A 6639-nucleotide genomic window follows, 5' to 3' on the forward strand; every position below is an offset into this window, starting at 1 on the left:
CAGCATCCTCAAACGCGCACACCACCATGCCTCACGCCCCACCAGCAACCTAGCTCAAGCGCACCCACACCTTCACGCACACACCAGATCTCACGACACAGCATCCTACAGACGCACACCAGCATCCCTCACGCACACCACATCCTCAACGCACAGCCAGGCATCTCAACGCACACCAGCATCCTCAACGCACACCAGCATCCTCAAAGCACACTCGCATCCTCAACGCACACCGCATCATAACGCACACCAGCACCCTCACGCCACCAGCATCCTAAACGCACACCAGCATCCTCAACGGCACACCAAACATCCTCAACGCACACCAGCCCCTCACGCACACCAAGCATCCTCAACGCACACCAGCATCCTGGCAAACGCACACCAGTCATCCTCACGCACACGCAGCATCCCTCAACGCACACCAGCATCCTCAACGCACACCAGCATTCTCTCAACGCACACCAGCATCCTCACGCACACGCAGCATCCTCAAACGCACACAGCATCCGAGTCTCACACGCAACACCAGCCACCCTCAACGTACACGCAGCCCCTCCAACGCAGCCACCAGCATCCTCAGACGCACACCACATCCTCAACGACACACAGCATCCTCAACGCACACCAGCATCCTCACGCACACCAGCATCCCTCCCCGCACACCAGCATCCTAGCTCAACGCACACCAAGCACCCTCAACGTACACTCCGCACCCTCAACGCACACCCAGCCATCTCAACGCACACAGCATCCTCAACGCACACCAGCATATCCATCAACGCACAGCCAGCATGCCTGCAACGCACACCAGCATCGCTGCACGTACACGCAGCACCAAAGCACCCAAGCACACCAGCATCCTCAGCAGCATACCAGGCATCCTCACGCAGCACCAGCATCCCTAACTCAACGCACACCAGCATCCTCAACGCACCACGCACCATGCTTCAACGCCACCACATCCTAGGCTCCAACGCACCCCAACCCATCCTCACGGCACACGCAGCATCCTAAGCTCAACGCACACCGCAGCAATCCCTCAAAGCAACACTAGCATCCTCAACGCACACACCATCCTCAAGCCACCCAGCATCCTCACGCACACCAAGCATCCTCAACGCACACCACATCCTCAACGCACACGGCAGGCATCTCTCAACGCAACACCAGCATCCTCCCCAGCACACCAGCATCCTCAACGCACAAGCATCCTCACGCAGCACCAGCATGCCTCACTAACACGCAGCACCGCTCAACGCACACCCAGCATCCTCAACGCACACCAGCAACCTCAACGCTACACCAGCATCCTCATCGCACACCACAGCATCCCTCATCGCAGCAACCAGCATCCTCAACGGCACACCAGCATCCCTCAACGCACACGCAGCACCCTCAACGCATACCTAGGCATCCTCAACGCACACCAGCATCCTCACGACACGCACATCGCTCAACGCAGCACCACATGCCTCACGGCCACCAGCCATCCTCACGCACACCAGCATCCTCAACGCACACCAAGCCTCGCTCAAGCGCACACAAGCATGCCTAACTCAATCGCACCCAGCGATCCTCAACGGCACACCAGCCATCCCTCACGCACACGCAGCATCATGCAACACACCCGCATCTCAACGTACACCAGCATCCTCACCCCGAGGGCACACCACCATTCTAGCTCAACGCCACAACACCATTTCCTCAACGCACACCAGCATCTCCTCAACGCACACCAAGCATCCGTCACGGCACAACCACCATCGCTAGCCTCAATCGCAACACCACGGCATCCTCAACGCACACAGCATCCTCACGCACAACCAGCATCCTAAGCACACGCACCATCCTAGCTGGCAACGCACACCACGCATTGCCTCACGCACATCACCATTCGCTAGCTCAACGCACACCACCATCCTCCCGCAACCACCATCCTGCAACGCACACGCACGCATCGCTCACGCACACGCAGCATCCCACGCACACCAGCATCCTAGCTCAACGCACACCAGCATCCTCAACGCACACCAGCATCCTCAACGCACACCAGCATCCTCAACGCACACCAGCATCCTCAACGCACACCAGCATCCTCAACGCACACCAGCATCCTAGCTCAACGCACACCAGCATCCTCAACGCACACCAGCATCCTCAACGCACACCAGCACTCTCAACGCACACCAGAATCCTCAACGTGTAACAGCAACCGAGTTTGTGAAAATGACCGTGCGGCCCGACCACTGGAGGTCAGATGTGCAGATCGGATGAGAGAGAAGGGAGTGGGTGACAGGGAGAGAGGGTAAGACAGATATTAGACAGTGGGAGTGGGAGAAGGCGGAGAGGGAGCGAGAGTGAGACAGAAATAGGGAGAGGGGAGAGAGAAGTGGGAGGGAGAGGGGGAAGGGAGAGAGAGGGGAGGGAGAGTTAGAGAGAAAGAGAGAGAATGATACATAGAGACAGGGAGAAGCGAGAAAGAGAGAAAGAGAGAGGGGTGATAGATAGATAGACAGACAGGCAGACAGGCAGACAGACAGACAGACAGACATACAGACAAATAGATAGATAGATAGATAGATAGATAGATAGATAGATAGATGGATAGATAGGTAGATAGATGGACAGATAGATAAATAAATAGATAGAGAGATAGATAGATAGATAGATAGCTAGATAGATAGATAGATAGATAGATAGATAGATAGATAGATAGATAGATAGATAAATACATAGATAGATAGGTAGATGGATAGAGATATAGAGAGATCACATATTCGCGTTTTGGAATATCTTTAAGCGAACATTTATTTTCTGTTTATAAAAAATCTTAATCGGAAAACAACTCAATGACTTCACTCCTAAACGGCAATCGATGTCCCTGGAACAGGAATATGATCAACAGTAATACGAAGTCGTAATGGGTTAGTTTTTAGTAGTAGGTCCAGTGAGTGTACATCTCAGCGACTTAAGTTTTATATTGCTTGACGAATTCGTCGATCGTAAATAATAAAATTGTAATATGTTGACCTTTGATGAAATAAAAGTACAATCTATTCACATGTCTATCTTCCTATCCGCTTATGATTTGCGCTACTTACACACTATCACTACACAAATGTCAAGGGTAACTGATTGGTGACGCATACTACCGAGTGTAAACCGTTCGGCAACACCCCCTAAAACATTAAAATCCACATAGTAAATCTGCTAAGATTGAAATGTTATTGCTATAACCGTACGGTTAATTACCTCACCCAACCACATGCTGACAGAACAATTAAGAAGTAAACAGAAAACTTCAACAAAAACAGCATTCACAGCACCAATAGTAACAACAACAACGTCGACGACGACGACGACAACAACAACACCAACAACAACAACGGCGACGCCAATAACAACAGCATAGACGACGACGACGACGACAACAACAACAACAACAACAACAACAACAACAACAACAACACCATGCAAAAACAACAACAACAACAACAACCCCAAAAACAACAACAGCAGCAGCAAGTAGTTTTAGGTTGTTTAGTATTATGTTTATATTTTTATATAATTAGGAGGTAGTTTTAGGTTGTTTAGTATTATGTTTATATTTTTATATGAGGTATGTTTAGGGTTAGGGTTATGGTTAGAGTTAGGGTTAGGGTTAGGGTTAGTGTTAGGGTTAGGGTACACTTCTGTAATACAAGTCTGGTACACTTTAATTTTGTGTATACATATATGTACCTCGGGTACATATCTGTAGTACCTGTTACGACAACGACCCCTTGAGCGCTAGTGTCAGTCTCCTCTACAAGCGTTCAGTCATCTGTTGAGTGACGATCGAGGTCGTGTGCTTTAGCCATAGAAATATATATAGAGTTCCTACACACAGAGTCTTTCTAGTATGCTATTTCTACAGTCTCGCTGAGCTTGTACGACTTGCATAAAATCAAGAGTACATAATAGAGAATTATGTACTCTTGTACTTACTCGTGTATAATGTCTCTATTATGTACTCTTGATAAAATTAATGTATGGAATGAAGCTCTGACAGAGTGAGTTATTCGTGAGTACGGGTAGAAGGCTCTGCATAACACGTACTACAAGATACTCCATGCAGCGTTGGCATAAACAACATTACATGAAATAATGTGCATATAGGAACACTTCCTTTGCCACCCATCCACTTTCTTCCAGTGGCACGCTGTCAAAATATTCTGGCATAACGTTGACGCACTCCAGCTGTCTCTAGCGACATATATGCGTTACTCAATAATAGCGCAATAAGTCGCTATAACTATAATCTCTATGCGTACATACAATATTGAAATTTGTAACCTAACAGTGTAGGACAGGAGTAACGTACGAAGGGTCGTTGTCGTAACAGGTATTACAGATATGTACCCGAGGTAGTTTTAGGTTGTTTAGTATTATGTTTATATTTTTATATGAGGTATGTTTAGGGTTAGGGTTAGAGTTAGGGTTAGGGTTAGTGTTAGGGTTAGGGTTAGTGTTAGGGTTAGGGTACACGTCTGTAGTACAAGTCTGGTACACTTTGTGTATACATATATGTACCTCGGGTACATATCTGTAGTACCTGTTACGACAACGACCCCTTGAGCAGGAGTAACCTACTCTGTTGGGTGCCATTATTGTAGCTACTATACATGGTAGATAGATTGACGTAGTAAGATTGACGAACCTTCCTAGCCAATTAAACGAGTTGTTTTCGACGGGGGACAAACAAAGGTGTGGCATTGTTCCCTGACTGCAGAGGTACAGGTATAGAGTGTGTGAATTGTACCGTACTCTATTACGCTATATTGGAAATTATGTAACAGGCTAGGCCCGTAACCAGGGGGGGATCGGGTGGATCGGACGATCCCCCTCGCGGAACAGGGAGTTCCGCTCTACAAAATGAAAATTCTATGAGTCCCGCTGCCGCCGGGATAGTAAAAAAAATCGTCAAAATCTGAGCGGGCGCAGGCCACTATAGCGTTATACCGCAGGCATAACATATTTGCAAGCGCCAGCATAAATGTGATATGTATATACATTGTATCAAGATTGTATCAAACGAACCAGACAATCGTCCAGACAATGTGTCTAGACAATACGCCTGTCCGCAGTGTACTGTGGAGGCGTATGTAAAATGAACGCGAGCGATAAGAGTTTCAAAGGCAAACGATGAAAGTCATATTAAATGATGAAATTTCTACCTTTTTTGATGTATTTGATTAAAAGGGAAGGGTCGGTACGGGACGCGGGACACATGGGCAAAATACGGGACGATCCCGTGCAATACGGGACGTCTGGTCACCCAGCCTGGGCTATATAAAGAATTTGGCATCATCGAAAACATATATCTGGTAAGTTTCATCATTGTAGCTTTGTATAGCTTTGTAGAATTGTAGCTTTGTAGTTGATTTTCATAGTTTAGTTTTCCAGAAGTTTGAGCGTCCACAACCAGGGGCGGGTCCAGGATTTTTGAAAAGGGGGTGTCCAGAAAGAAATAAAGGGCACTTTCTCCTGCTTACTTTTTCTGGTGTTTTAAAAAGCTGCCGAAGGCCACTTAGGTGGGGTTTGGAAGTCCTCCCCCAAGATTTTTTTTAAAATTGGTGCATTCTGAGAGCATCTGAGCAGTAATTTTGATGTCTAGAATGCAAAAATTTATCAAACCCGGTCCCCCGGACGCCTGCGGACCCCTCTTTGCCCATTTCTAGGTTTTTATAACGAATTTACATATATATTATAAGTAAATCTTTATCAGAAAAACTAGTTGTTTAGCGATAAAAAAATCACATACATGTTACATGCTCGCGGAGGTATTCACTCTCCGTGAGTGCCCTCTGTCTAGTTATACTATGAGGTGCACACACCAACTGTCCGATCATGCAATGTCGAAGTAATGTATGTAACCTACAAAGAACAACGTGAACTTTCACGATGTCAACTAATGCAATAAACGACGTTGGTAAAATGCAGGCAGAAATCAGGCAACGTTTACAGAAATGTATCTGATGATCACATCTCATCTCGCACACCAGACCTCACCGCATATCACACAGGGGCGGATCCAGAGGGGGGGTCGAGGGGGTCCGGACCCCCCCTTTTTACCACAAAAAAAGGGAAAAAAAGCATACACTCACACACGTACGTACGCGCGCGCACACACACATACGCACACACTTCTCTTATATTGTCTCCATGACTCTAGTTTTAGTTGCAGTTTCTAGTAGTTTAGCTTGTAGTAGTAGAATCGCTGAAATATTGATTGTTGCGCGCAAGCGAGCGAGCTGCTGCTGACTCGATGCCCTAAGGCGAGCTGCTGGCTACACACACACACACACGAACACATCACACGAGAGGGATCACATTACCTCCCTGCAACTCCGTTGCGTGGAGGTAATTATATTGCTATTACTAAAAATATACCCAAAATTAGTGGTTATTTTTCAATGTGTCACATAACCGTGAGTTCAGGTTATGCCTAGAGCTCTATACATGTACATGTACATATACATGTACAGAATATGTACCTATTATTACCTCCGCGCAACGGAGTTGCAGGGAGGTAATGTGATCCCTCTCGTGTGATGCGTTCGGGTGTGTGTTCGTGTGTGTGTTCGTGTGTGTGTT

The sequence above is a fragment of the Priapulus caudatus genome, unplaced genomic scaffold, assembly GCF_000485595.1.
Source record: "Priapulus caudatus unplaced genomic scaffold, Priapulus_caudatus-5.0.1 Scaffold124, whole genome shotgun sequence".
NCBI lineage: Eukaryota > Metazoa > Priapulida > Priapulimorpha > Priapulimorphida > Priapulidae > Priapulus > Priapulus caudatus.